This window comes from Nerophis ophidion, linkage group LG23, assembly GCF_033978795.1.
Source record: "Nerophis ophidion isolate RoL-2023_Sa linkage group LG23, RoL_Noph_v1.0, whole genome shotgun sequence".
Taxonomy (NCBI): Eukaryota; Metazoa; Chordata; class Actinopteri; order Syngnathiformes; family Syngnathidae; genus Nerophis; species Nerophis ophidion.
In genome coordinates this window covers 13,163,819-13,191,622 of record NC_084633.1, presented here as the reverse complement: position 1 = coordinate 13,191,622, position 27,804 = coordinate 13,163,819, and the positions used below count along the sequence as shown (strand labels likewise).

The window sequence follows — 27,804 nt, the reverse complement described above, 5'->3', positions numbered from 1 at the left end:
CAGGTCCCCCCGTGTGGTTCTGGGATTTTTGCTCACCGTTCTCATGATTATTTTGACCCCACGGGATGAGATCTTGCGTGGAGCCCCATATCGAGGGAGATTATCAGTGGTCTTGTATGTCTTCCATTTTCTGATAATTGCTCCCACAGTTGATTTTTTTCACACCAAGCTGCTTGCCTATTGTAGATTCACTCTTCCCAGTCTCGTGCAGGTCTACAATTCTTTTCCTGGTGTCTTTCGACAGTTCTTTGGTCTTGGCCATAGTGGAGTTTGGAGTCTGACTGTTTGAGGCTGTGGACAGGTGTCTTTTATACAGATAACAAGCTTAAACAGGTTCCAATAATACAGGTAAATGAGTGGAGGACAGAATAGCTTCTTAAAGAAGAAGTTACAGGTCTATGAGAGCCAGAGATCTTCCTGGTTTGAAGTGACCAAATACTTATTTTCCACCATAATTTACAAATAAATGATTTAAAATTCTTACAATGTGAATTCCTGATTTTTTTTTTCACATTCTGTTTCTCAAAGTTGAAGTGTACCTATGATGAAAATTACAGACCTCTGTCATCATTTTAAGTGGGAGAACTTGCACAATCGGTGGCAGACTAAATACTTTTTTGCCCCACTGTAAGTGTTACAGTGGCATAAATCAATCAATCAATCAATGTTTACTTATATAGAATACACAAACCTACACGGTATGGAACTGTGGACGAGGGCGTGAAGGTTGAAACAGCATGGGTAGGCTGCGTGCGAGTGTGAAGATCCCAGAATGATGAACAGAAAGAAAATGACTTAAATACTGGCTGTGATAATCAGGAACAGGTGCGGGACTGAGGGCAGGGGCGTGACAAGGTGGGAACTAATGCGTTGGCATGGAAACAAACAAAACCGGGAAGTGCAAAACATGACTGAATGTCCAAAATCAAAACATAAACATGACAAAACAAAACATGATCTATAGGTGTGACAGTACATTACATTTTAAATATAATAATGTTTGTACATTATCTACTAAAAACATACATTGCACAGTATGTGGTACATCACATGGGACATTCAAGTGTCACAAAGACAGCCAAAAGAGGTCGGTAGATGAGAATAAATCGAAAGGTACAAACCCCCAAACCAGTGAAGTTGGCACGTTTTTTAAATCATAAACAAAAACAGAACACAATGATTTGCAAATCCTTTTCAACTTATATTAAATTGAATAGACTGCACAGACAAGATTTTTAATGTTTGAACTGAGAAACGTAATTTTTTTTTTGCAAATAATCATGAACTTAAAATTTAATGGCATCAACACATTGCAAAAAAGTTGGCACATGGGGCATTTTTACCACTGTGTTACATGGCATTTCCTTTTAACAACACTCAGTAAACATTTGGGAACTGAGGAGACCAATTTTTTAAGCTTTTCAGGTGGAATTATTTCCTATTCTTGCTCGATGTATAGCTTAAGTCAGGGGTGCCCATTACGTCGATCGCGAGCTACCAGTCGACCGCGGGGGGTGTGTCAGTCGATCTCCAGCCAGGCTTTTAATAAAAATAGACCTAAAAATTAGTGATCATCAATCTTCACCAAGACGTCACTTAAATGACATTCACGGTACCGGAGGGTCTTGTGAGATGACGCTGGCTGCTGCAAGATCATTATTATTAAAATATGACCGAGAGGAAGGCGAGAAACACTTTTTATTTCAACAGACTCTCGCGCCGTACCTTCCGTCAAAACTCTAAAGGCCGACTGCACATTTCTTATCTTCACAATAAAAGCCCTGCTTCATGCTGCCTGCGCTAACTAAATACAGAGTCTCGGAAAACTGGCGTGCAAAAGCGATCCCTCAGAAAGCTGGCGTGCACATCACTTGTGCACGCCAGCTTTCCGAGACTCTTATTTTGTTAGCTGGATGAATTAGATGCCAAAAACCAACCACTTTCATGTGGTATTGTACAGAAAGGACAACTTTTTTTCTCCTCCATTTGAAAATGTGGGCGTTATCATCATTACTGTCTGATTCCAATCAATGCAAGTCATCAGAATTAGGTAATACACCAACTTATATTCTTGTCTTTGTGAAAGAAAGACATCTATATGTGTTACACATGCTTGTATTATCATTAAACACATTTAACTTGTTTACAAAAATGTCTCTTTCATAAATAAATAAATATAAATGATATATATAAATGAGGTAGATCCCCTCGAGTTGGTCAATTGAAAAGTAGCTCGCCTGCAGAAAAAGTGTGGGCACCCCTGGCTTAAGTTGTTCAACACTTCATAATGCGCCACGCATTTTTAATGAGAGAGAGGTCTGGACTCCAGGCTGGCCAGTCTAGTACCCACACTCTTTAAATATGAAGCCATGATGTTGTAACACGAGACTTGGCATTGTTTTGCTGAAATAAGCAGGGGCGTCCATGAAAAAGACGTCGCTTGGATGGCAATATATGTTTCAGCATTAATGGTGCCTTCACAGATGTGTAAGTTACCCATGCCTTGGGCACTAATACACCCCCATACCATCACAGATGCTGGCTTTTGAACTTTGCGCCTATAACAATCCGGATGGTTCTTTTCCTCTTTGTTCCGGAGGACAAAACATCCACAGTTTCCAAAAACAATTTTAAAGGTGGACTCGTCAGAGCACTTTGCATCAGTCCATCTTAGATGAGCTGGGGCCCTGCGAAGCCGCTGGCGTTTCCGGGTGTTGTTGATAAATGGCTTTGGCTTTGCATAGTAGAGTTTTAACTAGCACTTACAGATGTAGCGACAAACTGTAGTTACTGACAGTGTTTTTCTGAAGTGTTCCTGAGGCCATGTGGTGATATCCTTTACAAACTTTTTTGAAACATGTTTTTGAAACATGTTGCAGGCATCAATTTGCAAAAAATAACTTGAGTTTTTTCAGTTCGAACATTAAGTATCTTGTCTTTGCGGGCTATTCAATTGAATATAGGTTGAAAAAGATTTGCAGATCATTGTGTTTTGCTTTTCTTTTACGATTTACACAACGTGCGAACGTCACTGGTTATGGGGTTTGTAGAGTAAAGTGTAGAAATACACACACTTGCAAGAAATCTAGTCTTCATTTTAAAAATGTTCTTTTGGGGCTTACGTGGCGGCACTTTTTGCCGATTTTCTTATTTTTTACGTCATTTTTCCTCTTATGTCCTCAAAGGTTGCTCACATGCCTGCAAACAGCGCAACATATGCCATTTGTAAGGACACTAAAACAGTAAGAGTCTTTTTAAAGTGTAGACCCAGTCCAAAAGCCAAGACATAGGCACACTTGTTCTCACCACAGCTACATTTTGCTGCAATCTGGCTGTCTGGCAACTTGGCGGCGAAAAGGCAGCTTGTGTCCTTGGATGACTTGAATGAGTCTAAATTCACGCATTTCAGTCCCCACAGTATCTTTCAGGACCTATTTATTTAATTTTTTTTTGCAGAAATGTCCAAATGCTGTCTGCTTTATTGCTGTGGGAACTGTAGTAGTGTTCCTGGCTGCTTGTACCTTGCACTTTTAGCAACTCTTGGCTATAGTTGGGTGCATTTTCCCCTGCAAGTTGCTAAAGAGCACTACCTCGCCATGTTAGAAATGGCAAACGCTGGCGTTAACCCGTCTTGGGTTAGTATCTTTTGCCAGCCACCATGCATGCATCCTTTAAAAATGTGCAATTTTGAAGCTGCACCTCGCTGGGGGTTTTTTTTTGGCATTGTCATTAGTAACTAGTAACTAGCTAGTGGACCTGCACTTTGTAGCCACTTGCACGGTGGTCGCCCACACAGGCTAGACCAGGGGTCACCAACGCGGTGCCCGCGGGCACCAGGTCGCCCGTAAGGACCAGATGAGTCGCCCGCTGGCCTGTTCTAAAAATAGCTCAAATAGCAGCACTTACCAGTGAGCTGCCTCTATTTTTTAAATTGTATTTATTTACTAGCAAGCTAGTCTCGCTTTGCTCGACATTTTTAATTCTAAGAGAGACAAAACTTAGATAGAATTTGAAAATCCAAGAAAATATTTTAAAGACTTGGTCTTCACTTGTTTAAATAAAATCATTTATTTTTTTTACATTGCTTCTTAGAATTTTCAGAAAGACAATTTTAGAGAAAAAATACAACCTTAAAAATGACTTTAGGATCTTTTAACACATCTTTTTACCTTTTAAATTCCTTCCTCTTATTTCCTGACAATTTAAATCAATGTTCAAGTATTTTTTTTTTTATTGTAAAGAATAATAAATACTTTTTAATTTAATTCTTCATTTTAGCTTCCGTTTTTTCGACGAAGAATATTTGTGAAATGTTTCTTCAAACTTATTATGATTAAAATTCAAAAAAAATTATTCTGGCAAATCTAGAAAATCTGTAGAATCAAATTTAAATCGTATTTCAAAGTCTTCTGAATTTGTTTTAACATTTTTGTTCTGGAAAATCTAGAAGAAATAATTATTTGTCTTTGTTAGAAATATAGCTTGGTCCAATTTGTTATATATTCTAACAAAGTGCAGATTGGATTTTAACCTATTTAAAACATGTCATCAAAATTCTAAAATTAATCTTAATCAGAAAAAATTACTACTGATGTTCCATAAATTCTTTTTTCATTTTTTCAATTTTAAAGAGCCGAAATTGAAGATAAACTGTTTCAAAATTTTATTTTCATTTTTTTCGTGTTTTCTCCAATTTTAAACCGTTCAATTAAGTGTTTTTTTCATCATTTATTCTCTACCAAAAAACCTTCCGTAAAAGGGAAAAAAAATGTACGACAGAATGACAGACAGAAATACCCATTTTTTATATATATATATATATAGATTTATTTATTAAAGGTAAATTGAGCAAATTGGCTATTTCTGGCAATTTATTTAAGTGTGTATCAAACTAGTAGCCCTTTGCATTAATCAGTACCCAAGAAGTAGCTCTTGGTTTCAAAAAAGGTTGGTGACCCCTGTTCTAGACTAATTTTCGACCACCAAAATAGGACAGTCTGTAAGAAATGTACATTTCTTTAAGACACATCAATTTGGTTTGGATTAATAAAACAGTATATTTCCGTGACTTTTCCAAAACTTAAAAATTGCATTTTACCAACCCTGCTTCTTGGCACAATAGAAGTAAAAATTAACATAAAAAGCTCAGGTAGAGTTACCTGTTGTTTTTTTTTATAAAAGTCATGCATGATATCTGCTTATGCTAATCTGAGCTACAACTCTGTAGAACCTTTGTGGGAACTTCCAAATGTGGAATTATCCATCCATCCATCCATCATCTTCCGCTTATCCGAGGTCGGGTCGCGGGGGCAACAGCCTAAGCAGGGAAACCCAGACTTCCCTCTCCCCAGCCACTTCGTCTAGCTCTTCCCGGGGGATCCCGAGGCGTTCCCAGGCCAGCCGGGAGACATAGTCTTCCCAACGTGTCCTGGGTCTTCCCCGTGGCCTCCTACCGGTTGGACGTGCCCTAAACACCTCCCTAGGGAGGCGTTCGGGTGGCATCCTGACCAGATGCCCGAACCACCTCATCTGGCTCCTCTCGATGTGGAGGAGCAGCGGCTTTACTTTGAGTTCCTCCCGGATGGCAGAGCTTCTCACCCTATCTCTAAGGGAGAGCCCCGCCACCCGGCGGAGGAAACTCATTTCGGCCGCTTGTACCCGTGATCTTATCCTTTCGGTCATGACCCAAAGCTCATGACCATAGGTGAGGATGGGAACGTAGATCGACCGGTAAATTGAGAGCTTTGCCTTCCGGCTCAGCTCCTTCTTCACCACAACGGATCGGTACAACGTCCGCATTACTGAGGACGCCGCACCGATCCGCCTGTCGATCTCACGATCCACTCTTCCCTCACTCGTGAACAAGACTCCTAGGTACTTGAACTCCTCCACTTGGGGCAGGGTCTCCCCCCCAACCCGGAGATGGCACTCCACCCTTTTCCGGGCGAGAACCATGGACTCGGATTTGGAGGTGCTGATTCTCATTCCGGTCGCTTCACACTCGGCTGCGAACCGATCCAGCGAGAGCTGAAGATCCCGGTCAGATGAAGCCATCAGGACCACATCATCTGCAAAAAGCAGAGACCTAATCCTGCGGTTACCAAACCGGAACCCCTCAACGCCTTGACTGCGCCTAGAAATTCTGTCCATAAAAGTTATGAACAGAATCGGTGACAAAGGACAGCCTTGGCGGAGTCCAACCCTCACTGGAAATGTCTTCGACTTACTGCCGGCAATGCGAACCAAGCTCTGGCACTGATCGTACAGGGAACGGACCGCCACAATAAGACAGTCCGATACCCCATACTCTCTGAGCACTCCCCACAGGACTTCCCGAGGGACACGGTCGAATGCCTTCTCCAAGTCCACAAAGCACATGTAGACTGGTTGGGCAAACTCCCATGCACCCTCAAGAACCCTGCCGAGAGTATAGAGCTGGTCCACAGTTCCACGACCAGGACGAAAACCACACTGTTCCTCCTGAATCCGAGGTTCGACTATCCGACGTAGCCTCCTCTCCAGTACACCTGAATAAACCTTACCGGGAAGGCTGAGGAGTGTGATCCCACGATAGTTGGAACACACCCTCTGGTCCCCCTTCTTAAAGAGAGGAACCACCACCCCGGTCTGCCAATCCAGAGGCACCGCCCCCGATGTCCACGCGATGCTGCAAAGTCTTGTCAACCAAGACAGCCCCACAGCATCCAGAGCCTTAAGGAACTCCGGGCGGATCTCGTCCACCCCTGGGGCCTTGCCACCGAGGAGCTTTTTAACTACCTCAGCGACCTCAGCCCCAGAAATAGGAGAGTCCACCACAGATTCCCCAGGCACTGCTTCCTCATAGGAAGACGTGTTGGTGGGATTGAGGAGGTCTTCGAAGTATTCCTTCCACCTATCCACAACATCCGCAGTCGAGGTCAGCAGAACACCATCCGCACCATACACGGTGTTGATAGTGCACTGCTTCCCCTTCCTGAGGCGGCGGATGGTGGTCCAGAATCGCTTCGAAGCCGTCCGGAAGTCGTTTTCCATGGCTTCCCCGAACTCTTCCCATGTCCGAGTTTTTGCCTCCGCGACCGCTGAAGCTGCACACCGCTTGGCCTGTCGGTACCTGTCCACTGCCTCCGGAGTCCTATGAGCCAAAAGGACCCGATAGGACTCCTTCTTCAGCTTGACGGCATCCCTCACCGCTGGTGTCCACCAAGGGGTTTTAGGATTGCCGCCCCGACAGGCACCAACTACCTTGCGGCCACAGCTCCGATCTGCCGCCTCGACAATAGAGGTGCGGAACATGGTCCACTCGGACTCAATGTCCAGCACCTCCCTCGTGACATGTTCAAAGTTCTTCCGGAGGTGGGAATTGAAACTTTGTCTGACAGGAGACTCTGCCAGACGTTCCCAGCAGACCCTCACAATGCGTTTGGAATTATAATTCAATTTATTTAAATAATTTTGAATTTAATTGGCTCTACTCCACAGGATGTCAAATTGGAGTTACAAGAAGTGGAATTTAATTTTTTGCAAAGCAGAGAAATTTCTTTGACTCAAGTCATGTTTAAAAAGGATTTGACTTAAACATAAAAAAAAAAAATAATAATAAAATATCTTTACAAACATTAATATTAAAACAATTTTTTGGAGGATTTTGAGTAATTAAATAGTTTTCCGTAATCAGCTTTATTTTAAACACATTTTATGACTGAAAGACACTAAATACAAGGCTAATGCTTTCCAGCTGCCGTTGTTGACATGACGACCAATGCTAGGGATTGTAGTATCTTAAACATTTTTATTGCTAAATAATGATAACTTGACAGCTTCCAGTTATATAGTTTCAATACCAGTGTTGGAATAATAACTGATGCATCTTTGTTGTTTGCTTTTTTTTTTTTTTTTACTTGGAAGCATGTAAACGTAACATCATTTTGTGACATAATTATGCTTTGTTTAGAAATACTAAAAATTGTCCGATGATGTATCAAAAAAATAAATACAAGGTTTTTTGGCATTTAATTGAAAAGGTCATAGCTTTGAGAGCCATTTTTAAGTTTTAATCGGTATGGTATTTTCATAAATGTTAAATGGTCTGTATATACACTATATTGCCAAAATTTGGCCACCTGCCTTGACTCACATATAAACTTGAAGTGCCATCCCATTCCTAACCAATAGGGTTCAATATTACAGCTTCAACTCTTCTTGGAAGGCTGTCCACAAGGTTGCGGAGTGTGTTTATAGGAATTGTCCACCATTCTTCCAAATTCGCATTGGTGAGGTCACACACTGATGTTGGTCGAGGAGGCCTGGCTCTCAGTCTCCGTTCTACTTCATCCGAAATGTGTTTTACCAGGTTCAGGTTAGGACTCTGTGCAGGTCAGTCAAGTTCATCTACACCAGACTCTGTCATCCATGTTTTTGTGGACGTTGATTGTGCCCTGGTGCACAGTCATGTTGGAAGAGGAAGGGGCCCGCTCTAAACTGTTCCCACAAGATTGGGAGCGTGGAATTGTCCAAAATGTTTTGGTATCCTGGAGCATTCAAAGCTCCTTTCATTTGAACTAAGGGGCCAAGCCCAACTCCTGAAAACAACCTCACACCATAATTCCTCCTCCACCAAATGTCACACTCGGCACAATGCTGTCCAAAATGAACCGTCCTCCTAGCAATCTATAAACCCAGACTTGTCCATCAGATTGCCAGATGGAAAAGCGTGATTCATCACTCCAGAGAAGGCGTCTCCACTGCTCTAGAGTCCAGTGGCGACATGCTTTATACCACTGTATAAGACGCTTTGCATTGGACTTGGCGATGTACGGCTTAGATGCAGCCGCTCGGCCATGGAAACCCATTACATGAAGCTTTCTGTGTACTGTATGTGGGCTAATTGGAATGTTACATGAGGTTTGGAGCTCTGTAGCAACCGACTGTGCAGAAAGTCGGTGACATTTTTGCACTATGAGCTTCAGCATCCGCTGACCTCCTCTCTGTCAGTTTATGTGGCCTACCACTTGGTGGCTGAGTTGCTGTTGTTCCCAAACTCTTCCATTTTCTTATGATAAAGTAGACTTTTGGAATATTTAGGAGCGAGGACATTTCACAACTGGATTGGTTGCACAGGTGGCATCCTATGACAGTTCCACACAGGAAATCACTGAGAGCGGCCCATTCTTTCACAAGTGTTTCTAGAAACAGTCTCCATGCCTAAGTGCTTGATTTTATACACCTGTGGCCGGACCAAGTGATTCGGACACCTGATTCTGATCATATGGATGGGTGGCCAAATACTTTTGGAGATATAGTTCTTTACTGATTTACTCTTAATGGTTGGGGCTTCACGGTGGCAGAGGGGTTATTGCGTCTGCCTCACAATAAGAAGTTCCTGCAGTCCTGGGTTCAAATCCAGGCTCGGGATCTTTCTGTGTGGAGTTTGCATGTTCTCCCCGTGAATGCGTGGGTTCCCTCCGGGTACTCCGGCTTCCTCCCACTTCCAAAGACATGCACCTGGGGATAGGTTGATTGGCAACACTAAATTGGCCCTAGTGTGTGAATGTGAGTGTGAATGTTGTCTATCTGTGTTGGCCCTGCGATGAGGTGGCGACTTGTCCAGGGTGTACCCTGCCTTCCGCCCGATTGTAGCTGAGATAGGCGCCAGCGCCCCCCGCGACCCCGAAAGGGAATACGCGGTAGAAAATGGATGGATGGATGGATGGATGGTTGGGGACATCTCTGCGCTGCTGGCCCCACTATGGACTGGACTCTCACTTTTATGTTAGATCCACTATGGACTGGAATCTCACTATTATGTTAGATCCACTATGGACTGGACTATCACTTTTATGTTAGATCCACTATGGACTGGACTCTCATTATTATGTTAGATCCACCATGGACTGGACGTTTACAATATTATGCTAGACCCACTCGACGTCCATTGCATCCGGTCTCCCCTCGAGGGGAGGGTCACCCACATCTGTGGTCCTCTCCAAGGTTTCACATAGTCATTCACATTGATGTCCCACTGGGTTGTGAGTTTTTCCCTTGCCCTTATGTGGGGTCTGAACCAAGAATGTCGTTGTGGTTTGTGCAGCCCTTTGAGACACTTGTGATTTAGGACTATATAAATAAACATTGATTGATGATTGTGTTATGATCCGCCGCCCGGATCATATATGGTTTTGTTTTTTGAGTCTGTGTTTTGTCGATCATTTTGGACTCTTCCTGTTTTTAGTTCTTGCACTTCCTGTTTTATCTTGTTACCATGGTTTCCCATTTGTTCCACCTGCTTGTATTTGTTACGCGCACCTGTGTTCTGATTATCCATTTTCTACCGCTTATTCCCTTTCGGGGTTGCGGGGGGCGCTGGTGCCTATCTCAGCGACAATCGGGCGGAAGGCGGGGTACACCCTGGACAAGTCGCCACCTCATCGCAGGGCCAACACAGATAGACAGACAACATTCACACTCACATTCACACACTAGGACCAATTTAGTGTTGCCAATCATCCTATCCCCAGGTGCAGGTCTTTGGAAGTGGGAGGAAGCCGGAGTACCCGGAGGGAACCCACGCATTCACGGGGAGAACATGCAAACTCCACACAGAAAGATCCCGAGCCTGGATTTGAACCCAGGACTGCAGGACCTTCGTATTGTGAGGCAGACGCACTAACCCCTCTCCCACCGTGAAGCCCTGTGTTCTGATTATTGCTTTTGTATTTAAGCCTGCCTTCTCCCTTTGTTCAGTCTTGATTCGTTGTTTGCTTCATGCAACACTCACGTTGGTTTCTCTGCTTTGTAACTTCTATGCTAAGGTGCGCCTTAGCTTCTCGTGCGCTCGGCACATCAATTTCTCGACTTTGGACTCGATGCTAAGTTTTAGCTTAGCTTACTGTGCGTTCGGCACACCTTTTCTTTTGCCTGTTTTGCACCAGTGTTCTTTTTTTTTTGCATATTTAATTATGTCTTACCTGCTCTTCCTGGTCCTCGTGCATCCTGGGGCGACATTACGAGCATCCAAAATGCGTTCACAACATGACAGATTGATTGATACTATACCTGAAACAATACCCAACGCGCTTTACGTTATACTCAAAATGTCTGTGACTAAAATGAAGAAGCTCGGCCCGAACCAGGAAGCTTTTAATGCAGGAGTCGGGAACCTTTTTGGCTGAGAGAGCCAAGAAGCCAAATATTTTAAAATGTATTTCCATAAGAGCCATATAATATTTTTTTAACACTGAACACAACTAAACGCGTGCATTTTTAAGTAAGACCAACATTTCCAGAGTATAATAGGTCTCTTATTCTTTTTAATAACATTGTTATTCTGAAGCCAACTGTGGAGGGGGCGTGGCCTGCGGGCTTGCAGCAAAGCAGGATGTTGTTGCCAGGACCGGCCTCGAAATCAGCGACAGGTGCGTGGACGGCCCACCTGGGCCTTGTTATCTAATCACCTGTCGCTCTGTTATAAGCAGCAGCCAGGAGGAGAGACAGGGTTGGGGCTGGAGCCAGAGCGCGAGTTAGGGCGAAAGAGAAAAAGACAATTGCTGGAAAGCAACTGAGAGAAAAATAAAATAAAACAATATTGTAACCTTAAAACAGGCTCTTGGGGGTCTAAAGAACCCACAGGAGGGCGAGCCCCACACTAACCAATAATAAATAAATTACTTCTTACCATTAATGCAACTTCTTGAACATAAAAAAGCATGAGAATGTTTTATATTTTGAACGTTATTCTTAACACTGTGATTACAAGTGGAATTATTCATTACTTATCGTGTTAAGCAATGTCAGCTCAGATTTATCCGAGAGCCAGATGCAGTCATCAAAAGAGAACGTTGATGTCAAACTCTGGCCCGCCGTTTAATTTCATTTGGCCCTCGAGGCAATATCAAATTAACATTAGAGCTGGCCCGGCGGTAACACCACATTCACAGTTAATACTCATACTTGCCAACCCTCCCGATTTTCCCGGGAGACTCCCCAAGTTTAGTGCCCTTCCCGAAAATCTCCCTGGGCAACCATTCTCCCGATTTCCACCCGGACAACAATATTGGGAGCGTGCCTTAAAGGCACTGCCTTTAGCGTCCTCTACAACATGTCGTCACGTCCTCTTTTCCTCCATATAAACAGTGTGCTGGCCAAGTCACATAATATATGCGGCTTTCACACACACACATACTTGGTCAACAGCCATACAGGTCACACTGAGGGTGGCCGTATAAACAACTTTAACATTGTTACAAATATGCGCCACACTGTGAACCCACACCAAACAAGAATGACAAAACGCATTTCGGGAGAACACCCGCACTGTAACACAACATAAACCCAACAGAACAAATACCCAGAACCCCTTGCAGCACTAACTCTTCCGGAACGCTACAATATACACCCCCCGCTACCACCAAACCCCGCCCACCTCATTTTAATTTTATTTTCGAATTTTTTAGCCTGTGGAAAAACTTAATGTTAATATTTACCTCAGAAGGCTGCAAATAGAAAAGAGGCATTCATTTTTTAAATAAAATTGTATTTAATATACCCCTGATGTTTTTTGAAAGTTGATTTTGTTTTACGTTTTATAAGCTCGGCCTGTTCCATGGGAGGAAGCCCGAGTACCCGGAGGGAACCCATGCAGTCACAGGGAGAACATGCAAACTCCACACAAAGATCCCGAGCCTGGGATTGAACCCAGGATTACTCAGGACCTTCGTATTGTGAGGCAGATGCACTAACCCCTGCCAACCGTGCTGCCCTATTTAAGCCTTGCTTGTTCAATATTCATTGCAAAACTTGTTTGGGTCCCTATGAAAAGGTTAATTTGTTCAACCTTGGCCCCGCGGCTTTTTTCAGTTTTAAATTTTGGCCCACTCTGTATTTGAGTTCGACACCCCTGCTCTAGAGCCATAGGTTCCCTACCCCTGTTTTAATAGAAGAGTGTCCTGGGTATGACGTTAAGTGTCCTGGGTATGACGTTAAACTACAACCAGGCATGAGATGGGAGGTTGTGTGTGGGGCTAGTGAGTCCAAACTAATGTCTATAAAATGCACACAAAGAACCGTTTGCACCTTCTCTTGTGACTGGCGGGCGGTCAGCGCCATAAAGCTGAGCGGGTCCCTGGGTAAATGGGGCGCGGACAACAAACAGGACAGACTAAGTTCAACAGCCCAGTAAGGCAATTAGTCTAGGACAGGGGTGCCCATTACGTCGATCGCGATCGACTGGTCGATCTCGGAGGGTGTGTCAGTCGATCTCAAGCCAGGCATTAAAAAATAGACATAAAAATGAGCAATCATCAATCATAGCAAGACTTCACTTTCGTCAGTTGTTTGACATTCTCGGCACCCGAGGATCTTGTGAGATGACGCTGGCTGCTGCAAGCTCATATTTAAGAAAAAAATCACTAACAGGGCGGACGCAGAGAAACACATTTTATTTCTAGAGACTCCGTACCTACTGTCAAAACTCTAAAGACCGACAGCACAGTTCCTGTCTTCACCATAAAAGACCTGTTTCATCCTGCCTGTGCTAACAAAATAAGAGTCTCAGAAAGCTAGCGTGCACAAGCTAGCAAGCTACGGAGTTTGATGCCAATGTATTTCTCCCCCGCCCTCAGCGACCGCTTTCTCACTTGCTTGCCCACCCGCACAGTCACTGACGTCACTCACCTGCTGCCAGACATTAAAGGGCCACACACATATGCTACTCTCATAACAAAGTGTTTAAAAACGAGTATGCAAGTTGGACGAATGAGATGCCAAATCCAACCACTTTCATGTGGTATTGGACAGAAAGGAGGACTTTTTTTTTTCCTCCATTTAAAAATGCGGACGTTATCAGCACCACTGTCTAATTCCAATCAATGCAAGTCATCAGAATCAAATACACCAACTTATATTCTTGTCTTCATGAAAGAAAGGAATCTATGTGTGTTAAACATGCTTGTATTATCATTAAACACCATTAACTTGTTAACAAACATGTCTCTTTCATAAATAAATAAACATAAATTATAAATAGGAATGAGGTAGATCTCCTCGACTTGGTCAATTGAAAAGTAGCTCGCCTGCAGAAAAAGTGTGAGCGCCCCTGGTCTAGGAGAAGGATCTCTGATATAAAATACCCCTTCCAACCCGCACCAAGCCAGCGTGGAAGGTGTAGGCTTATAACCAGCATGAAAAGTACGCCAAATGGCAGAAACATGCTGAGGCTTTTGTCCAGCAGTGGACTGACAACGGCTGATGATGATGATGATGAACTGCTCAGTAGTAACAACTACCAAGTTAATTGTTTATGGTTGGATGAGTTGATTAATTGGTGAGCAGCCCAGGCCTAGATGGATGCTTGGAGAAGTTGCTGCACTTTTAGACGTGCAGAAAAAGGGTGACGTGCGTCGTCATGGGATGCATGGTATTCTCGGTGTTAAAAAACCCAAAACAAAACCATAACTGGATCAGAACCACAAACTGTACGTACCGTACCAAAGAAACAGATTACGATCATTGCACTTCTTCACTGTTATTAGAGATACCTTGTGTGGTGCAGTCAATAAATGTTTCCCTCCTTCTGTGAACGTTTCTGAGCACCTCTCCCGCCATTCTTCTTGCATAGTTAACACAACTGTGACCTAGTTTGCAGAACGAATACAGTAAAGTGAGTTTTCCTGTTCTAGAGGCTGGCCCCCTCTCCCATGCACCTTCATCCACTATCTAGGCAGGAATACCAGTTGTCCTCTCCATGCCTTGTGCAAAAGTGAACAGCGGAACATTCTAGCATGAGCACTGCTTGTCTTTTTTTTTTTTTTTTTTTTGTGTGTGTGGATTTCATGCCATTGCTCCGGGTTGTGCAGACCCCCGCTGAGGCCCAGAGCCATCATTCTGCTCCACTACCCCCCTCCACTCCCTCTCGCAGGAACCGACAGAAACCTGTTCAGTCCGTTCCATGTTCCTGTTAGACCCTTTCGGCTAACGAGCAAGCGTCGCCGTGTGGTTGAAGGGTCCACGAGTGTTGTTTGGCGCGAGAGGGACGTGGATTATTTATGCTTTCATAAAACAAACCAACAACGATGCCTGTGGGGGCTGAGCATGCAAGCAGCTGACCAACAGTAATTTATGGAGAGACATTCCTTATATAAGACGTGTTTGCAACGCCGTGTGCAGCTCAGATGGTCAGCCGGACTTTGCGCATGCGGCATGGAATATTGCAGCGACTCGGGAGGTCTCCGGTCGCTGGGGGAAAAAAAAAAATCTCCATCTTAATGCGCCTCTTTTTTATATCAAAACTTTGTTAATAACGCCGCAGCCAGTGGAGGCCAGATTGAGCTCGCTGTGTAAATATTGTTCCAACTAATTAGCTCGTCTCTCGGTTGATCCACATCTAAGCTGCTAAGATTTCCTACTACGCACTGCAAGCAAGATTTTAAGACGCTAATACAGACAGAATGTCTTGGCACTCATCTTTGAATCAATTAATTAATCAATCACGGGTTCGGCTTGAACCCTCGATTTTAGCAAGACATTTCGAACAATCTGACGCTTCTAACTTTGGATGAGCTTGGTGAGGATCTGTCTCAGGTCTTGACATCAGTGATACCATATGTCCCGGCAAGAAATCTGCGTTCAAAGGACTCCGGCTTATTAGTGATTCCCAAAGCCCAAAAAAAGTCTGCGGGCTATAGAGCGTTTTCCGTTCGGGCTCCAGTACTCTGGAATGCCCTCCCGGTAACAGTTTGAGATGCCACCTCAGTAGAAGCATTTAAGTCTCACCTTAAAACTCATTTGTATACTCTAGCCTTTAAATAGACTCCCTTTTTGGACCAGTTGATCTGCCGGTTCTTTTCTTTTTCTTCTATGTCCCACTCTCCCTTGTGGAGGGGGTCCGGTCCGATCCGGTGGCCATGTACTGCTTGCCTGTGTATCGGCTGGGGACATCTCTGCGCTGCTGATCCGCCTCCGCTTGGGATGGTTTCCTGCTGGCTCCGCTGTGAACGGGACTCTCGCTGCTGTGTTGGATCCGCTTTGGACTGGACTCTCGCGACTGTGTTGGATCCATTATGGATTGAACTTTCACAGTATCATGTTGGACCCGCTCGACATCCATTGCTTTCCTCCTCTCCAAGGTTCTCATAGTCATCATTGTCACCGACGTCCCACTGGGTCATCATTGTCACCGACGTCCCACTGGGTGTGAGTTTTCCTTGCCCTTATGTGGGCCTACCGAGGATGTCGTAGTGGTTTGTGCAGCCCTTTGAGACACTAGTGATTTAGGGCTATATAAGTAAACATTGATTGATTGATTGATTGATCTCAAGCGGTAGAAAATATTGGATGGACGGGTTTGGCTTGATCCCTTGATTTTAGCAAGACATTTCGAACAATGTGACACTTCCAACTTTGCGGGGACATTTTGGAGTGGACGAAAGAAAGGTCCACCCAGGCATGTTTGGATGAGCCTGGTGAGGATGAACACCTGTCTCAGGTCCTGACATCAGTGACCGCTAACCCCCCCAAGTGTTCCTTTCAAAGACTAAATACAAAATGTCATTCTAAAAATCTCATAGAAAGTCTTCTGAGAAGAGTGGGTTCCAGGGTCAAACACAGTCAAATGGACTTTGGACTGACTGGCGGCTGCAAACAATCAATCAATCAATCAATCATAAATTAATGAATGTTTACTTATATAGCCCTAAATCACGTGTGTCTCAAAGGGCTGCACAAGCCACAACGACATCCTCGGCTCAGATCCCACATCAGGGCAAGAAAGAACTCAACCCAATGAGATAACAAAGAAAAACCTTGGAGGGGACCGCAGATGTAGGGACCAAAACCCCCTCCCCCTGGGCGACCGGTAAATTGGACGTCGAGTGGATCTAGCATAATATTGTGATAGTCCAGTCCATAGTGGATCCAACATAATAGTGAGAGTCCAGTCCATAATGGGGCCAGCAAGAGATCATCTTGAGCGGAGACAGGTCTGCACCGCAGAGACGTCCCCAACTGATGAACAGATGAGTGGTCCACCCTGGGTCTCGACTTTGGACAGCTAGCGCGTCATCCGTGGTCACCGAATCTGTGCCCACAAAGGAGAGGGGGGGCAGAGCGGAAAAGTGACGGCAGATCAACTGGTCTAAAAGGGGGGTCTATTTAAAGTCTAGAGTTTTAAGATGGGACTTAAATGCTTCTATTGAGGTAGCATCTCTAACTGTTACCGGGAGGGCATTCCCTTTAAGGGATTTGGCAACCCTAATCATATCGGCATGGAAACATTTGTATCAGGACACCCCTCCTTATGATACATTTTTTTTTTATAACTTTGGTATTGCTCTTATTTATATTTCGTATTGATCTGCCTGTGACAAATGTGACAATGCATTACTACAGTTGTAAATCAATCAATCAATCAATGTTTATTTGTATAGCCCCAAATCACAAATGTCTCAAAGGACTGCACAAATCATTACGACTACAACATCCTCGGAAGAACCCACAAAAGGGCAAGGAAAACTCACACCCAGTGGGCAGAGAGAATTCCCATCCAGTGGGACGCCAGTGACAATGCTGACTATGAGAAACCTTGGAGAGGACCTTAGATGTGGGCAACCCCCCCCCTCTAGGGGACCGAAAGCAATGGATGTTGAGCGGGTCTAACATGATACTGTGAAAGTTCAATCCGTAGTTCAATCCAACACAGCCGCGAGAGTTCAGTTCAAGCGAATCCAAGACAGCAGCGAGAGTCCCGTCCACAGGAAACCATCTCAAGCGGATCAGCAGCGTAGAGATGTCCCCAACCGATACAGGCGAGCGGTCCATCCTGGGTCCCGACAAGCGGTCCATCCTGGGTCTCGACTCTGGACAGCCAGTACTTCATCCATGGTCATCGGACCGGACCCCCTCCACAAGGGAGGGGGGGGACATAGGAGAAAAAAAGAAGCGGCAGATAAATTGGTCTAAAAAGGAGGTCTATTTAAAGGCTAGAGTATACAGATGAGTTTTAAGGTGAGACTTAAATGCTTCTACTGAGGTAGCATCTCGAACTGTTACCGGGAGGGCATTCCAGAGTACTGGAGCCCGAACGGAAAACGCTCTATAGCCCGCAGACTTTTTTTGGGCTCTAGGAATCACTAATAAGCCGGAGTCTTTTGAACGCAGATTTCTTGCCGGGACATTTGGTACAATACAATCGGCAAGATAGGATGGAGCTAGACCGTGTAGTATTTTATACGTAAGTAGTAAAACCTTAAAGTCACATCTTAAGTGCACAGGAAGCCAGTGCAGGTGAGCCAGTACAGGCGTAATATGATCAAACTTTCTTGTTCTTGTCAAAAGGGCTTATGTTATTTTATTTAAACCCCCTGTGGAGTATTATAACATTCCACTGCACATATTCATGGCTGAAAAATACTTTTTTTTTTTTAACAAAGAATGTCAATCAGCCGGACATTGCCCTTTCAAATAAAAGTAACCTCAGGCTTTGACACGTGCTGTGATGATGGCAGTTGAATCATCAGAGTTGTGTGCAACAAATACCAACTGTACAACATCAGGGACATATATTGTGTGTGTGTGTGTGTGTGTGTGCGCCTCTGTTGAGTCATCAGCTGCCTCAGGTAGAGGAATGCTGGCGAAGTGGCAGATGGTTGGCATTAATAATGAGCGCTGTGCCCACATGGCTGCCACGTCTCCCACATGTTTACTTTGCTCCCAGGATAGATCGTGTTTGTAGAGAGGAATTATTGCTCCTCACCTCCCCAGTGTGGACAAACAGTCGAGCCGTAATATGCTTGTCGTCGCTCCGACGGTCCTGAGAGGAATCGGGGAGATTGTTGTTGAATGTCACCAGTTTGGTTCACAATATGGTTGTTAAAGATGTTCCAATCTGCATTTTTAATTCCCACCTCAGTGTATGAGAGTATGTTTTTGTCATCCACTCTTGGCTTGCTATGCAACTTTTTCCACGACAATGTAGAATACAGTATATTGCCAAAAGTATTTGGCCACCCATTCAAATGATCTTAATCAGGTGTCCTAATCACTTGGTGTATAAAATTAAGCACTTAGGCATGGAGATTGTTTCTACAAACATTTGTGAAAGAATGGGCTGCTCTCAGTGATTTCCAGCCACTTGTGCAACAAATCCAGTCATGAAAAGTCAATTTTCAGCTTTATTATAAGAAAATGGTAAAGTTTGGGAACAACAGCAACTCAGCCACCAAGTGGTAGGCCATGTAAACTGACAGAGAGGGGTCAGCGTATGCTGAAGCGCAAGGTGCAAAGAGAGCTACAGAGCTCCAAACTTCATGTCATCTTCCAATTAGCCCACGTACGGTACGCAGAGGGCTTCATGGAATGGGCTTCCATGGCCGAGCACCTGTGTCTAAGCCATGCATCACCAAGTCCAATGGAGAGCTTCGGATGCAGTGGTGTAAAGCACGTCGCCACTGGACTCTATAGCAGTGGAGATGTGTTCTCTGGAGTGATGAATCATGCTTTTCCATCTGGAAATCTGAGGGATGAGTCTGGGTTTGGAGGTTGCCAGGAGAACGCTACATTTCGGACTTCATTGTGCCAAGTGTGAAATATGGTTGAGGAGGAATTATGGTGTGGGGTTGTTTTTTAGGAGGTGGGCTTGGCCCCTTAGTTCCAATGGAAGGAACTTTGAATGCTCCAGGATACCAACACATTTTGGACAATGCCATGCTCCCAACCTTGTGGGAACAGTTTGAAGCGGGCCCCTTCCTTTTCCACTGTGCACAAAGCAAGGTCCATAAAGACATGGATGACAGAGTCTGGCGTAGATGGATTTGACTGGCCTGCACAGAGTCCTGACCTGACCACGATAGAACACCTTTTGGATGAATTGGAACGGACACTTAGAGCCAGGCCTTCTCCACCAACATCAGTGTGTGACCTCACCAATGCGCTTTTGGAAGAATGGTGGAAAATTCCTATAAACACACTCCGCCACCTTGTGGACAGCCTTCCCAGAAGAGTTGAAGCTGCAAAAGTGAAGTAAAGTGAATTATGTTTATATAGCGCTTTTTCTCTCGTGACTCAAAGCGCTTTACATAGTGAGACCCAATATCTAATTTTAATATAATATATACAAATGAGGGTGGGTGGCACTTGGAGCAGGTGGGTAAAGTGTCTTGCCCAGGGACACAACGGCAGTGATTACGATGGCGGAAGCGGGGATCGAACCTGCAACCCTCAAATTGCTGGCACGGCCACTCTCCCAGGTGGACCGACATCATATTAAACCCTATGGGTTAGGAATGGGCTGGCACTTCAAGTTCATATGTGAGTCAAGGCAGGTGGCCAAATACTTTTGGCAATATAGTGTATGTCACAGCCCAATTAAAAAAAAAAAAAAAAAAAGGTTGTCTAGGCCTTACTTACTTTTGGTAAAACTATCCCAAATGCTAAGGAGCATACCAAAAAAAGTTGGAAAATAATCTTTGTGGCACAATTTATATAATCTTATTCGATAACATTCCTGACTTAACAAAGATAGCAATGATATCAGAGAGGTAGTCATTCACAGTATGTTTACAATGGGGTTGTACGGTATATCGGTATTAGTATAGTACCGCGATACTAATGAATCATATTCGGTACTATACCGCCTCTGAAAAATACCCGGTCCGCCACTCCCCCCCATACCTCCACCGTCGTCACGTTGTGTCATTGCTGGTTTACGAGCAAACGAGCACGTTCGGAAGCGCACAATCGCAGAGTACTTACAAGCAGGCACAGTGTGTAGACAGAAAAGGGATAACGGACGCATTTTGGCTTAAAAATGAAAGATAAAGGTGAAGTTACAGCACTGAAACGCCCTCAGGAAGAGGTGTTTCAAGACACGGCTACCTAGCTAGCGGCTAAAGTCCAGCCGCAGTCGCTACTTCGAAATCACTAATCCTCACCTCCGTGGCGACAAACAAAGTAAGTTTCTTACAAGTATCATTATCAGTGCAGGACGAGGAATAGCTAAACATGCTTCACTACACACCGTAGCTCACCGGCATCAAAATGTAAACAAACTGCATAGGTGGATCTACAATTAACATCCACTGTAATGATACCAAGTACAGTAGAGTATCTAGTCTACTATGATTACATCGATATTTTTTGGAATCACGACATCGTTCCTTTTTTTTAAATGTATATTATGTTTATAAACTCAGGAAATATGTCCACATGAGGACTTTGAATATGACCAATGTATGATCCTGTAACGACTTGGTACCGGTTTGATACCTAAATTTGTGGTATCATCCAAAACTAATGTAAAGTATCCAAACAACAGAAGAATAAGTGATTTTTACATTTTAACAGAAGTGTAGACAGAACATGTTAAAAGAGAAAGTGAGCCGATATTAACAGTAAATGAACAAGTAGATTAATAATTCATTTCCTACCTCTTGTCCTTAATGTTGACAAAATAATAGAATGGAAAATGACACAATATGTTACTGCAGATTAAATTAGGAGCCTTTGTTTACTTACTACTAAAAGACAAGTTGTCTTGTATGTTCACTATTTTATCTAAGGAAACATTTTGCCAAAAAGAAACATTTGTTTAATGTACCATAAGATTTTTTGTTTGAATAAAACCAGTAATGCAATTTTTTGTGGTCTCCTCTGATTAGAAAAGTATCAAAATAATTGTAATACCGGTACTGCTCCCAAAATATTGGTATCGGTACAACACTAGTTTACAATATTAGAAACAGTTCTTAGTGTTGTGCAATACCTTACATCAGGGGTAGGGAACCTATGGCTCTAGAGCCAGATGTGGCTCTTTTGATGACAGCATCTGGCTCTCTGATAAATCTGAGCTGACGTTGCTTAACACGATAAGTAATGAATAACTCCACTTGTAATCACAGTGTTAAAAATAATGTTCAAAATATAAAACATTCTCACGCATTTTTAATCCATCCATCCGTTTTCTACCGCACCTGTTCAAGAAGTTGCGTTAATGGTAAGAAGTTATTTATTTATTATTGGTTAGTGTGGGGCTTGCCCTCCTGGGGGTTCTTCAGACTCCCAAGCACCGACATGAGAGCCTGTTTCAGGGTTACAATATTGTTTTATTTTTCAATAAGTCTCTCAGTTGCTTTCCAGCAATAGTATTTCCAGCCTCAACCCAGTTTCTCCCCCTGGCTGCTGCTTATAACAGAGCGACAGGTGATTAGATAACAAGGAACAGGTGGGCCGTCTACGCACCTGTCGCTGCAGGCCCGCAGGCCACGCCCCCTCCACAGTTAACTTAAATGGGTTGTACTTGTATAGCTTTGACACTACTTCCACATTTACCCATTCACACACACATTCACACACTGATGGAGGGAGCTGCCATGCAAGGCGCCAACCAGCACCCATCAGGAGCAAGGGTGAAGTGTCTTGCTCAGGACACAACGGACGTGACGAGGTTGGTACTAGGTGGGATTTGAACCAGGGACCCTCGGGTTACGCATGGCCACTCTCCCACTGCGCCACGCCGTCCCGAACTTCAGAATAACAATGCAATTACAAAGAATAAGAGACCTATTATACTCTAGAAATGTTGGTCTTACTTAAAAATGCACGTGTTTAGTTGTGTTCAGTGTTAAGAAAAAATATTATATGACTCTTACGGAAATATGATAGGCGCCAGCGCCCCCCGCGACCCCGAAAGGGAATAAGCGGTAGAAAATGGATGGATGGATGGATGGAAATATATTTAAAAATATTTGGCTTTTTGGCTCTCTCAGCCAAAAAGGTTCCCGACCCCTGCCTTACGTTATACACTAAAGTTAAAGTACCAATGATTGTCACACACATACTAGGTGTGTCGAAATTATTCTCTGCATTTGACCCATTACCCTTGATTACCCCCTGGGAGGTGAGGGGAGCAGTGAGCAGCGGGGGTGGCTGTGCCCGGCAATCGTTTTTGGTGATTTAACCCCCAATTCCAACCCTTGATGCTGAGTGCCAAAATGGGTCCAGTTTTTATAGTCTTTGGTATAAAGTTATGTTACCCTGTCATCATCAATCAATCAATCAATGTTTATTTATATAGCCACAAATCACAAATGTCTCAAAGGACTGCACAAATCATTACGACTACAACATCCTCGGAAGAACCCACAAAAGGGCAAGGAAAACTCACACCCAGTGGGCAGGGAGAATTCACATCCAGTGACAATGCTGACTATGAGAAACCTTGGAGAGGACCTCAGATGTGGGCAACCCCCCCCCCCTCTAGGGGACCGAAAGCAATGGATGTCGAGCGGGTCTAACATGATACTGTGGAAGTTCAATCCATAGTGGCTCCAACACAGCCGCGAGAGTTCAGTTCAAAGCGGATCCAAGACAGCAGCGAGAGTCCCGTCCACAGGAAACCATCTCAAGCGGAGGCGGATCAGCAGCGTAGAGATGTCCCCAACCGATACAGGCGAGCGGTCCACCCTGGGTCCCGACGAGCGGTCCATCCTGGGTCTCGACTCTGGACAGCCAGTACTTCATCCATGGTCATCGGACCGGACCCCCTCCACAAGGGAGGGGGGGACATAGGAGAAAGAAAAGAAGCGGCAGATCAACTGGTCTAAAAAGGATGTCTATTTAAAGTCATCATCATTTTACTCATTTGAGGGGCCTTTTAACTTATTTATCGTTTGTCTTCATGTTATATCCATTAAAGTTATGTTTAAACTAGAATGGAACACAGCACCCTAGTTTGGATCAGCGCCAACCCTTTTGTTGGTGCAAACCATGCGGAAATGTCCCGGACAAAATTGCGGCGATTGGAACATTCCCCTTGAGAACTGTGCCAAATTTCCCCAGGTTATTTTTCTCCCTTCCCTTTTGTCACATAATCAGCAATCTGCGATCGTGTTTTTCACACATTTACTGCAGTTTTTTTCTTCTTCTGGTACTACTGCTCGGTGCCCTCATTCCCGTTGGTTTATTTATTTTTCTGACTGTGTCACATAATGCTAGTTTGCTCAAATACACATTTTGGATCAAGCAAGAAAACATTTGGTAACACTTTATTATGGGGAACATAGTCACCATCAATTAGTTGCTTATTAACATGCAAATTAGTAACATATTGGCTCTTAATTAGTCATTATTAAGTACTTAATAATGCCTTATTCTGAATGGCATTATTATACACCCAGTAAGCCATTAACTAACAGTCTTCCCTCAATAACCTCAGAATTATTGCTTATTAGTAACCCTCACTCTTATATAATCCCATCCATCCATCTTCTTCCGCTTATCCAAGGTCAGGTCGCGGGGACAGCAGCCTAAGCAGGGAAGCCCAGACTTTCCTCTCCCTAGCCACTTCGTCCAGCTCTTCCCGGGGGATCCCAAGATGTTCGAAGGCCTGGAGACATAGTCTTCCCCGTGGCCTCCTACCGGTTGTGCCCTAGGCGTTCGGGTGGCATCCTGACCAGATGCCCGAACCACCTCATCTGGCTCCTCGGAGAAGCGGCTTTACTTTGAGCTCCTACCGGATGACAGAGCTTCTCACCCTATCTCTAAGGGAGAGCCCCGCCATCCGGCGGAGGAAACTCATTTCGGCCACTTGTACCCGTGATCTTGTCCTTTTCAGTCCTAACCCAAAGCTCATGATCATAGGTGAGGATGGAAACGTGGATCGACTGGTAAATTGAGAGCTTTGCCTTCCGGCTCAGCTCCTTCTTCACCACAACGGATCGATACAGCGTCCGCATTACTGAAGACGCCGCACCGATCAACCTGTCGATTTAACGATCCACTCTTCCCTCACTCGTGAACAAGACTCCGAGGTACTTGAACTCCTCCACTTGGGGCAGGGTCTCCTCCTTAACCCGGAGATGGCACTCCACCCTTTTCCAGGCGAGAACCATGGACTCAGACTTGAAGGTTCTGATTCTCTTATACATTCCCCTCGTGTCCAAATAACTCTAAATTAAGTCTGTGCCACCCACACTGGTTTAAATGTAACTTAGATATTGGGTTTCACTATGTAAAGCGCTTTGAGTCACTAGAGAAAAGCGCCATATAAATATAATTCACTTCACTTCACTTCACTTTGTTAGTTTAATAAGCAACTAATTAATGGTGAATACGTTCCCCATACTAAAGTGTTACCCAACATTATACCGACACTTCATTATTTGTGATTGACGATAGGGCTGGGCGATATATCGATATACTCGATATATCGCGGGTTTGTCTCTGTGCGATATAGAAAATGACTGTCGTGATATTGGAGTATACATTCTCACAAAGTTGCTTTTAGCTGCGGGCATTACACCACATGTGTTTCCCACTCTTTCTTGTCCCTCCTTCTCACAGAGACCTAAACGAGCGTACCTTCTTACACACGTCAGGTGTGCAACGTCCCCCGGAGCAGAGAGGTAGCGACATGGTAACGTTAGCTGTGATGCTAACGGTGAGGTGCGGGTGGTAATACGAGAGAGAGAAGGTGCCAATCTGGTAACAAATGAAGGAAGAATTAATTCCCAAGAAAAACAGCACGGGATCCATTATCCGGTGGTGGTTTGGCTTCAAGTGGGAATATGTTCAACATTTACGCGGCAAAAGCGTCGCTACAAAAAGTAGCAGCCCTGCTAACGTAGCATCATTTGAAAAGTAACCCACTAGAGCAGGGGTAGGGAACCTTTTGATAACTGCATCTGGCTCTCAGATCAATCTTAGCTGACATTGCTTAAAACGATAAGTAATGGATAATTCCGCTGGTGATAACAGTGCTAAAAATATCATTCAAAATATAAAACAATCTCATGCATTTCAAGAAGTCTCATTAATGGTCAAAAGTATTTTATTTATTATTGGTTAGCTTCAGAATAACAATGTTATTAAAAAGAATAAGAGATGCACGCATTTAGTTGTTGTAATCAGGGAAAGTCCAAATAAAAAAGGAGGCATAGAAATCTCTTTTCAGAGCGTGGGACGACACTTTACAAGAGTACAGCTCCACGCGATTCTCCTCATTGAGCTAAATTGAATCCAGTCTCGGTTTAATTCCTTGCTTCTTGTCTGTTTAATAGATGTCTTCAGTGTTTGAACCTTACAGTTGTATTCAGTGTTAAAAATATTATATGGCTCTCACGGAAATACATTTTAAAAAATTTGGCTTTCGTGGGCTTCACGGTGGAAGAAGGGTTAGTGCGTCTGCCTCACAATACGAAGGTCCTGCAGTCCTGGGTTCAAATCCAGGCTCGGGATCTTTCTGTGTGGAGTTTGAATGTTCTCCCCGTGAATGCGTGGGTTCCCTCCGGGTACTCCGGCTTCCTCCCACTTCCAAAGACATGCACCTGGGGATAGGTTGATTGGCAACACTAAATTGGCCCTAGTGTGTGAATGTGAGTGTGAATGTTGTCTGTCTATCTGTGTTGGCCCTGTGATGAGGTGGCGACTTGTCCAGGGTGTACCCCGCCTTCCGCCCGATTGTAGCTGAGATAGGCGCCAGCGCCCCCCGCGACCCCAAAAGGGAATAAGCGGTAGAAAATGGATGGATGGCTTTCGTGGCTCTCTCAGCCAAAAAGGTTCCCCGACCCCTGCGCTAGAGAATGAGGAATGCTTGAAACTCTGCATGTCAACATCTCCAGCCGGTGCCAAACCAGCAAAATGCAGAAGCAACCATTTCCACATCAACACCGTCTGGAAAAAAAAAATATCAGCAACAGAAGGAGATAACGTCTGCAGGAACCTACCACATAGCGAAGGACACACACTATTTGATTTCCTGTCATGCAGCTCATCTTTATCCGACAGTTATTGAAATATCTTGTGTGACATCATGCACAAAAGTGCACTTTATTTATTTTTAACCATTGTAGTAGTGTTCTGACGTTTCCAGTGAGGGTTGGACTCCGCCAAGGCTGTCCTTTGTCACCGATTCTGTTCATAACTTTTATGGACAGAATTTCTAGGCGCAGTCAAGGCGTTGAGGGGATCCGGTTTGGTGGCCACGGGATTAGGTCTCTGCTTTTTGCAGATGATGTAGTCCTGATGGCTTCATCTGGCCGGGATCTTCAGCTCTCACTGGATCGGTTCGCAGCCGAGTGTGAAGCGACAGGAATGAGAATCAGCACCTCCAAGTCCGAGTCCATGGTTCTCGCCCGGAAAAGGGTGGAGTGCCATCTCCGGGTTGGGGAGGAGACCCTGCCCCAAGTGAAGGAGTTCAAGTACCTAGGAGTCTTGTTCACGAGTGGGGGAAGAGTGGATCGTGAGATCGACAGGCGGATCGGTGCGGCGTCTTCAGTAATGCGGACGTTGTATCGATCCATTGTGGTGAGGAAGGAGCTGAGCCGGAAGGCAAAGCTCTCAATTTACCGGTCGATCTACGTTCCCATCCTCACCTATGGTCATGAGCTTTGGGTCATGACCGAAAGGATAAGATCACGGGTACAAGCGGCCGAAATGAGTTTCCTCCGCCGTGTGGCGGGGCTCTCCCTTAGAGATAGGGTGAGAAGCTCTGTCATCCGGGAGTAACTCAACGTAAAGCCGCTGCTCCTCCACATCGAGAGGAGCCAGATGAGGTGGTTCGGGCATCTGGTCAGGATGCCACCCGAACGCCTCCCTAGGGAGGTGTTTAGGGCACGTCCAGCTGGTAGGGGGCCACGGGGAAGACCCAGGACACGTTGGGAAGACTATGTCTCCCAGCTGGCCTGCGAACACCTCGGGATCCCCCGGGAAGAGCTAGATGAAGTGGCTGGAGAGAGGGAAGTCTGGGCTTCCCTGCTTAGGCTGCTGCCCCCGCGACCCGACCTCGGATAAGCGGAAGATGATGGATGGATGGAAGTAGTG

General features: G+C 44.6%; 1 protein-coding gene across 4 annotated transcripts in view; it reads left to right on the top strand.

The window, feature by feature from the left end:
- arhgap44a (Rho GTPase activating protein 44a) overlaps positions 1-27,804 on the top strand; it is a 169,459-nt gene that overhangs the window by 37,012 nt on the left and 104,643 nt on the right. The window lies entirely within an intron of this gene.